The sequence below is a fragment of the Falco cherrug genome, chromosome 9 (genome assembly GCF_023634085.1).
Source record: "Falco cherrug isolate bFalChe1 chromosome 9, bFalChe1.pri, whole genome shotgun sequence".
Classification (NCBI taxonomy): domain Eukaryota; kingdom Metazoa; phylum Chordata; class Aves; order Falconiformes; family Falconidae; genus Falco; species Falco cherrug.
Window position 1 is genome coordinate 24,827,503 of NC_073705.1, and position 10,136 is coordinate 24,837,638.

General features: G+C 44.7%; 1 long non-coding RNA gene across 1 annotated transcript in view; it reads left to right on the plus strand.

Annotated features, from left to right (window-relative positions):
* LOC114017173 (uncharacterized) overlaps positions 1–5,930 on the plus strand; it is a 38,652-nt gene extending 32,722 nt beyond the window's left edge. Inside the window, exon 4 of the long non-coding RNA XR_008734033.1 lies at positions 5,831–5,930. This is a non-coding gene — a long non-coding RNA (uncharacterized LOC114017173). The remainder of the gene's footprint in view (positions 1–5,830) is intronic.
* Positions 5,931–10,136: the final 4,206 nt, after the last annotated feature.

Consider the following 10,136-nt stretch of genomic DNA (forward strand, 5'->3'; position numbering starts at 1 on the left):
TGGGGAAATGTCTAGCTCCCACTGATGCATCCTCTCGCCCTGGAGGCAGCTGTGAAGGGGGAGAAACAAGCCACAGTGCCTGGTCTCGAGAGATGCCTGTGCTTAGCCCGACGCCTGCACAGAAGTGGGGAGAAAAAGTGGGCCTTGTGCCCTGGCACCTCCACAAGCTCTGCAGCCCCAGCACACTTTAACCCTCCCTCCGGCAGCTTGCACCATGTCTCTGTCTTTCCTGAATGAGCAGGGACCTTGAGTCTCTTGGTCCATTTGTCCTTTTTTATGAACACGCCAATTCACTTAAAATTCTCCCACACTATCTTCCTCCCGGCTCTCGCTCGGTCCATTTAGTTGATTGCCGCATACTCCTGTTAGTGCTCTGTTGGGCTGCTGATGTATGTTTAGTAACTCTCCATAGCAGACTAGTTCTAAAAACATACAGTGTTAAGAATTTTTGACACAGCAAGCTGAAAAGCCTGGGATACCTATTTCAGGGGGAAGCCCTGCTCTCTGCCTCCAGCCCTCTCACTGACATGGCATGATGGGATTGACAATAGAAATTTTTGGTCCGTGTCCCTGCATTAAGGTTAGTTAAACAAGGTTGGGTGGTGGTGGTTTTTTTCCCCCCAGTTAATTATAGTTTGGCAATCGTGCTTTGTGGTGATTGGAACAGTTCTGCATATAATAGATGTACTCAGGTAATTACCGTGTCTGTTTAAAAAGGCCTCATGGACAAATAAATTTCCCTTTCTCATTTTTTTTCCCCTTTCGGAGAGGAGGGGAGGAGAGGAACGCTGAACAAACAGTGCATGTGTTCCAAAAGAGCCCTGACATATATCACACACAGGCACACAGAGGGGCAGGTCTCCTCTCTCCTGCGCTGTGGCAGCATGGTTGGACCCAGGATTCCCACCCTGCAGTATCTTCGCGCTACAACTGCGCTAAGTAATAGCAAAATCTTTTAATGGGTTACGCTTGGTGCTTTCGTTATATGAATCCGTCAGGCTCTATCTCCTTCCCACACATATCGTGCTGTTTTACAGCTTTCTCATGCCTTGGGTGAGAAAAAGCTTCCTCTTACTTTCAGCTTTGGCTGGAGAACTCTTTTCTCCTGCCCTGGCAGCTCTCCCCACACAGCAGCTCCCTGCCAGTCTAGGGGCAGCCCACGGTGCCCAGCGATGAGGCTGGCTGTGGCGAGCGATGCTGGAGGCTGCGCTTGACCTGGTGGCAGCGGGGGCACAAGCACAAGGGGCTGGGTCTGCAGGCACTAAATGGGGTCAAGCTGCACGCTGCTCCTGCCGAAATGATTGCTCTGCTGGTGGTGCAGGGAAATTGCTCCAGATTGGAGTTAAAAGCGAGCGAGCTCCTTACTGCTGTGGGAAGGAGCAAGTGCCTCGCTGGCCAAGGTTACCTTTGAAAGGGTCGACCCCCACCGACAGGGGCTTGGATCCGGTCACATTCCTATCGTGTGGCTAAAAGGCGCTGCTGAGTGACAGCAGTAGTTATTCGCAGAGTATGCTTTAATACAGCACCTCGCTTATCTTACACCTACTACCTGTGGATTGCCAAGGGAGTGAATCAACCACAAATGCTTCCACTAATTAACATAATATGCCGTTTTCTACATACAAGATAACCATAGATCCAAAATTTTACATCTGGGGCTAGAAGGAATTGTTTGCTGGATTTCCTTACGATTAAATTTCTAGTCTTGCAGTGTCCTTAGGAAAAGGAATAATTATAAGAGGTCATTTGTTAAAAAGGGTTCATGCATATGATTAATTTATTGCACTTCAGCAATTTACCACCAGATTTCAGCTGGAAGAGGAAGACTATTTGCATGTCCCTAGCCCTAGGCATATATATGGGGCTAGGCTAACATATTATTTACATGACAATATATTTCTGTAGGATGAACTTTCAAAACAGTAGTGAAAAAGCCAGAGATTTTCATGGAATTGCTCATATTTTTGCCAAGCCTGTGCTATTACTGTACTGTTATTCTATTACAGAGCTCAAACTGTAACCTGGCAATATTTCCTAAAGGTGGTAGTACTGCTGTTGGAGTTAACTTCCCTGGAAGATGCTTTTCAAGTCGTATCTTACTAGCAGATAAGGTTCTGCCCTAGCTCACTTGAACTCCTCGGGTCAGGGCAGCCCTTGGAGCTGCCAGGAAGGCCGGGAGCCACCAAATGGTTCATTCTCGGTGGACTTGGAGCCATATTGATGTCAGGGAATGAGAGACATTATGCATTTCCAGCTGATAATTTTTTGCCTTTCAGAGTGTTGATTGCTCTTATGTATTTATATTGCAGCAATGATTAAATACCCCTTAGTACTAGGAGGTGACCCAAACAATTTACATTCTAATAAGTAAAACAGAGAAGAGGAAATATGGTTATGCATCTTCTACAGATGATGAACTTACTCATAGCAAGTTTAAGTGGCCTTTCCACTATCATGCAGAAAGTGAATAATAAGCAAGAAGTAAACTAAGATATCCAGAGCCTCAGGCTGGAATTTTAATCACAAGATCATCTTTCCTGGTCTAGTTCATCCCCAGAATTAAAGAAACTTTGGCTAGTACATTTAGACAGGTCAGGACAAATTTGTCCTTGTCACTCTGTAAAGGGAAATATTTACACTCAAGGGCTTCCCTTGTATAGGGAGGAGGTGGCTTGGGTAGGAAGAGGAATCTCAGCGTGGGACTTTTTGCATCCTCCTCCTTGAATTTCTCATACAGGAAAAGGAAAAAATAACCCCAGCTCTGCAGGGTTCTGCCTTTCCGTTCTAAGGATTAAAAAAGTAGCAATGTGGGGTCCTTACAAATTGGTGAGGCTTAATTTGTTGGACCTGCCTGTGGCCCCACAGGGTGGGAAGCCCTGACCTGAGCGTTGGACAGCCATGGGCACCAGGGCTCACGAGCTGCCCTCTGCCTTGCTGCAGGTCTGCAAGCTATTGTTGCTCTGTCATCTTTCTTGTGCAGAAGGACCTGTGCTTCCCAGTAGAAAAGTACTTACCGGTGCCTTAAGCCCAAATTGTTGTTCTTGTACTGAAATGTCATCAACAAAACATGGGTCAGAAAAGACTTCTTAGGTTATCCTGTAATTGCTGCCTTTGGAAAGACCATTACTGGATGTGGTAAAAGCCAGGAGAGGCTCTCTGTCACCTTTGCTCCTTTTGCCATGTCCCCTTCAGCAACCAGGGGAGTAAAGTGAGAGTTTCATTCACTGACAAGCAAGAGGGTGGGGAAGCCTCAGGTAGAACCTTTCTGGGACTCAGCGCAGCTGTAGCTTTTCAAGCAGTCTGTAAGATGTAGAACATCTTCTTTTGAGCTTTTCCAAGCTTGACCCAAGTGGGAAGCGTTGCTGATGTAAGGACTTTTTTACTGATCCTCTGACAGTGCTCATACCAGTTTTTATTATGAAATAATTTTGCACCATTTTGGAGTTGACTGGAGTTAGAGCAGGACGTCCAGTAGGAAGGTGTTTAGATTTGATCCCAGCTGGTGAAATAAACTACATCCTGCAGTGTCAGAAATTGCTTGCATAAAAAGCGCTGCCTAGGGCTTTCTGTTCCACTCTTCGGGCTGGAAGGCCAAGGAAAAGCATGCACAGACGTGTGTGTGTGTGTGGCTGAGAGGACTTTGCAGAGACAGGGTTGAGTTCTCAAGGGTTGAGAGGTGGCCCCATGCAAACCTCATGAAGTTCAACAAGGCCAAGCACAAGGTCCTGCATCTGGGTCCGGGCGACCCCCAGTATCGATACAGGCTGGGCAGAGAATGGATTGAGAGGAATCCTGAGGAGGACTTGGGGGTGTTGATGGACAAAAAGCCCAACACGACCTGGCAATGTGCATTTGCAGCCTAGAAAGCCAACTGTATCCTGGGCTGTATCAAAAGAAGGGTGACCAGCAGGTCGAGGGAGGTGGTTCTCCTCTTCAGCTCTCGTAAGACCCCACCTGGGGTACTGCATTCAGCTCTGGGTTCCCCAACGTCAGAAGAACATGGACCTGTTTGAGCAAGTTCAGACGAGGCACTAAGATAGTCAAAGGGCTGGAGCACCTCTCGTAGGAAGACAGGCTGAGAGAGTTGGTGTTGTTCAGCCTGGAGAACAGGAGGCTCTGGGGAGACCTTATAGCAGCCTCCCAGTACCTAATGGGGGCTTGTAAGAAAGCTGGGGACAGACTTTTTAGTGGAGCCTGTGGGGATAGGGCAAGGGGCAATGGTTTCAAACTAAGAGAGGGTAGATTTATATTGGGTATTTAGGAAGAAACTCTTCACTGTGAGAGTGATGAGGCACTGGCACAGGCTGCCCAGAGAAGCTGTGGGTGCCCCATCCCTGGCAGTGTTCAAGGCCAGGCTGGATGGGGCTCTGAGCAACCTGGTCTAGTGGAAGGTGTTGGACCTGGGTGATCTTTAAGATCCCTTCCAACCCAAACCATTCTGTGATTCTCTCATGGTAAAGACTCCCAAGGACTTTCTTGCCAGGACAGTTACCAGGTCTTGTTCAGTGAAGTCAGTAAGGGTTGCTAGATGGCAGTGGCCTTTTTTTGCTGTAAGAAATGCTTGCTTCCCTGTTTATTGCTATTCATTTTTTGTGTAGCAGAAGCCAAGTCAATTAGTTAGAGAAGGCCAGCAGCCTGCTGGGAAATCTGCAAAGCTAAAACCAGCGTTAAGAGAGTACTTAGATAAATTGCTGAATCTGCGCTCATTAACACATAACAAAAGTGCTTAAACATGAGTTTAGGCATGATAAGCTTAAGGGACTTGTTAAATAATGTAAACTCTAGGATTTCACAAGCTCTGTCTCTGGAACAAAGATGACTGTGAAGATACCAAGTAGACAATTTTATTAAAGTTTGTTTGTTGCTTAGTCTAGCTTGTATCAGTCAGACTTTTTCTTGAAATGAAAAAGAGAAAGAAATTTCAGGACCTTTTGATTTATATTTTTCACACTTCAGAGGCTAAACATCCATTTTCTAAAGTAAAATCTTGCCTTTCAAAGCAAAGTATGTGAAGAAGAGAAAAACCTACAGTCAGGATTTGCCAAAATCTTTTGAGGGCATCATAGAGCTAATGCCAGGCTCAGTGGTTTTCAGTTTCCAGTACAATTTTGCAGATTGAGGAAATATGAATAGTTCAGAGATGTTTGAAATCCCTGCATTATTGTATTGGTATTTCTTCTAAACCAGGTCCAAGACCCCTGTAAGCCTTTCCTCAACAGACAGGGATGGTCTGAGGTCTGCAGTTATGAGCAGATACAGAGCAGCAGAGCTGGAAATTAGGTGGCTCTGTTGGCTGTCAGCATAAGCTTGTGTTCAGTGCAACAAGCACATTCTTCTCACCTTTTTCTTGGGAAGGGGTATCCTCATCTGACCATGAGCAAGAGGATCAGAGTACATCATTGTCCAGAACACTTTACAGGTAAAATGCTCTACTTACTGCTGTGGCTCCTAGGGACTAGTCAACCCAGGCAGAGCCACAGCTGGGGCTATAATCCAGGCAACTTGTTTTCAGGCCAGCAGGTGCAGCCAATGAGGCATTCACGGGATTAATGATAAAACAAGAAAGGACCATTAAAGGCAGCACATAGGGAAAGTCTACAGGTTCAGCTGGTCCCTTAACATTAGTATCATGATAATGTTTTGCACCTAGCTTCTGGGGCTATCAAAAAGGTATGCAAGAGAAGTGTTGCCAAGATAAGAAAAAGAGACAACAGAACTTGCTCTCCAAAACACAATGAAACAGCTTTGAAACATAATGAACCAGCAAATATGTTTGTGCATATCTTCCAGTACTAATGAGCATCCTCTTGCTTGCATGTTTCTCTCATAGTCTTACCTCAACTACTTACATGATGATACAAGGCCTCGTCAGGAGGGAGGATCACACAGCAGTTGGAAGTCACCATCTGAATCTCTTCACTGTGATAGATTATGGTTCTGAAGTTAAGAAGATATACTCTAACAGGCATGTGCCTTCATTTTAACCTTCAAAATAAATAAAACACAGAGTAATATTCATAGGCTTGCAGGTTTTATCTTATTTCAATTACCTGTGGTACAAGAAAACCCCTCTGCCATGCACAAAGCGTGATGATGTACCTGCTCACGATCAGAAGAAACATTTGTCTGTTTCGTTTCCCCAAAAGCTCATATAACAACAAATATTTTGGTCTGCCTGCTATGTTTCTATGTAAAGACATGTGTGCATATTTGTTTTTAGAGCTGAGTAATTGGAAACAAATCATTTATTTAACATGTTTTCCTTCAGCTAAATCTACAAATAAATGCAGTGTAATTGGGAAAGCAGCTCTGTGCCTCCCAATGCAGAAAACCTTTGAGTAGGATTGATATAAAAGTTGTCAACAAGTCTTTCCTGAAGAAAGCGTCCTTCATTAAAAATCAGGGAAAAGAAACGCGGCTTTTGTTTTTTTTCATTCAAGAAAAAGACTTCAACTAATTGACAAAAGCATCAGGGACAAAGGAGTGGGAAGCTTCTTTTTCAAAACAATTTACTTTCAAAGACTGGGGCAAGGATCTGTTACACCAAAGAAGAGAGGACTCAACTCCATAATGAAATCCCGGACAGCCTGGAATTTCTGTGTGTTCAGGACAGGCTTTGGATCTCTGTTGCACAGTTATCAACCCACCAGCCCTGCATCAGAGTTCCTCATGTGTGTATGGTGGGAACATGACCTCTGGCTCAGAATACCACTTTTTTCTGGTAAAACACAACCCAGAGAAACACCTCCCAGAATAATAAATTAATTATAGAGCTGAGGAGGGATATATTTGAAAAGAAGTCACCGTATATCACTGCTGCCTATGACACAACCAAGTCAGCTATTTTTCTGCAGCTCTTCTGAGCTCCAGTGGATCATTTTGTACTGGGAATTAAAACTCTGTCCCACACCAACAAACACCTGCTGTTCTTTGATAACAGGGCCATTCTCCTGTTTCACTGCCAAAAGCTGCTGCAGGAACCATTGGCTGTGTGGTCTTATCGAGACCTGAAATGTGGAGCTCCACAGTAAGTGCACAGACTAAATGTGATTGCTAATTCAGTATATCCTCTTGCTTGCAGCTTCCTCTGTGTTGCCTTTACCTGGTCATGGTCCTTCTCGTCTAAGTGGTATCAGTTCATTACAACAGGACAAAATACATATTCATCTGTTTAGGAAGTAGCTTACCCCGAGTGTGTTTTCTGCATCTCACTGAAAGTTAATGGACATGAACTCCATTGTCTGAAAAATTTATTTGGAGTGATGATTATGATATTGTCTCTTGGGGTGCATTTATCATTCATGCTTCTGAAGTGAGTCCTGTGGAAAACAAAGGTTGACGTATCTGTTTCCCTGTTCAATTAGCAGCATTAGTTGCTCTTAAAATATTAATCTTTCAAGCAAAGTTGCAAAAGAATTTGTGGAAAGAAGACAACCCAGGGCTACAGGGATGCAGGAATGCAAGATCTCTTTGCAGCAGCGCTATAATCCAGAATGAAAGCATTTTTAACAATAAGTATGCTGCAGTTCTTTGATACCTTTTGTCTTGGGATTACAAAGCATCTCATAAACCTCAAACCAGTACTAATGTTCTCCTTAATGTTGCGAGGCCACATAGAGATAAATTACAGATTCCAGATGGTTGGGAGAATCAGAGGAGTTAGAGGCAGTAGAGTCTGGTCTCCTTCTTCATCAAACTCACTTTTCTTGCACTCCCTGCTGTTTATTACTTGAAAATATGCCTGCTCCCTCATTTCATCCTAACCTGTTCTTTATCCCTTCTACATGTGGGACTTCCTGGCCAGATATTCAGTTGACTTTCCAGAGGGTATTCAGGGACTGTGGCCTCCTGTCTGGCTGCCCACAACTGGGACATCAAGTACAGAGTTTGCTACTCAAGGTGTTGGGACTTCAGAATGTGGTACTCCGAAAATCAGATTCCTTATTTATTAGACCAAAAATAGAAATGCCTTTCTTACATAAACAGCACTATAAATGAGTTTCATCATCTTAGGCATGGCTTGAATGCATCCTGCAAGCCCCAGCTATGTAGGAGCTACAGTTTACTTGGACACACACACTCAGCTGGTGGGTGGCAGCAATGTTATGTGATTCAAGTCTTCTGAATACACATGCTGGTGCCTGCTGGAGTTGCGTCTCTGCTCCAGGAGCCACTGGCAGCGGCACCCTCAGCATCTTAAGACACAGACACCAAAGTCAGGATGCAAGTGCTAAATTTAGGGTACCGTTCTCTGGTTTTGTTTGGTGGAAGCCTGGCAATACTGAAGCTCCAGATGTGTTGAAAGCAATGTCTCATTGCTGATCCAGATGGTCCCTTTGACTCCTTATATCCCTCCATTTTTTATCTGTTGTCTTACCAAGGAAAGCACTGAAGGCAAGAAACAATTTTTGATTCTGCATTTGCAAATGACCCAATAAGGGCATGGCTTATGAATGAGCCCTCAAGTCACTGCTGCAGTAACGTAAGTGACAAATAGCAATAATTATGATAATAATGGAGATGGCATCTATTAGCAGAGACACTAATAGAGTTCTAATAGGAATCACAACTGGGTGATGCTTTTTATTCATAATTAATGACATGTGTTGAAATATGTTATAGCAGGATGCTGTTGATTCAACAGCTGGGTATCTAACAATCTCAGACCTTTCTCTAAGTAAATTTGGGCCAAAGGTAATTAGTTAGATTATAGATAAGGAAATTTCTTAAAACTGCAGTTTCCTTTGGGGTACATCCATCTATGTATCTATCTATCGATCTATTTATTATTTGGGTGTTAGAATGGACATGTGAATGCATTATTTGCCACTGGAGGTGTTGGAAGATGCTAATACATGTGCATTTTCTCCAAATTTGTGTGCATGTATCAAGCATGAAGTGTTTAGGCATGTTACCACAGCGTCACCATCCTCTTAAAACACTGAAACACAGGTTGGCCTGAAAGTGCCACTGACAGAAGCTATGCACTAAGCAGATAACGGTCAGGATCTTCTATGTCAAAGCAATCACTGCTAGCTAGTAAAAAATAGTAGTAGCAAATGCAAATCCCTATTTTGCCACTAGCTGACCTGCAGCTCATCACTTAGTACAAAGCTAGGAAGATAAAAGAAGATTTTGCCCTTTTCTAAAATCTCCAGTATTTTGTGGACATGTACATTCAAGCTCTGCTTGGGAGGAATGACCTACCAGCTCCTCCCTCCTCATACGAATGGGAGTGCAGCTCCATCTTCACCTCCGCTAGAAAAATTGCTCCAATGTGGTACCTTCCACAGCTGGTGACTGCTGGGGACATTACTGAGGTCAAAGACCCCTGTCTCTCGCTCCCTCTGGATATCTTGTTGTACATGGGTGCCCACGGGCCAGCACAGTGGCTGACCTAGGAACCCTATTGTGAAGGGCTTGCCCCAGGGCTCTGCCTAGGAGGTGCTCTCTTCTCTGACTTTGTGGTGCATGTGCTTGGTCTCTGCGCTGGTGGCTGCTGTCACCCCTTCGCGCAGGGGCTTGCAGCCTCCTGCACCAGGAACCCCTCTCAATGCCAGAAGGCTAGGAGCCGGTGGATGTGGGTCATTCTGCAGGGGATGATGCTTGCTGGGATGTGTAGTGCTGGAAGGGGTGGGGAAGAGGTTCATGGTTCAAAAGCAGTCATTGCTGAAACAACTGGCTTCAGAGTCACTATGGGTTTCCTAGAAGTGGAGGATTTCAGAGGACCAAGGATAGCTCCAAAGCAATGAAAAGGTGTCATTCCCTGGTGGACAGATGTCACAGTTCCTCTGGAAAGGTCTAAGAGCAAGGGACATGTCTTGAAACAAGAGAGGACTACCTCGTAGCAGTATGAGTCAAGATTTTATGTGTTTTCTTCCGAACGTCACTGCTCACTCTAGTAGCATATTAGCACCGCACATCACGTGTGCAATACCATTAAACAGCAGTATCAGCATCAGTGGAAGGTGATAGAGAAGCGACTGCCTGTGATTGATTCGCCCTCCCCTCCTCAGGGGACTGTCCCCTGGTCTTCAATGGAGAACACAAGGATGTTGCAGCTGTTGTTCCTCCTTTTCTTTGCTGGCTGGGATATCCATAGAGTAACCTCTGGTCTCTGGTAGGACTTCCCTCTC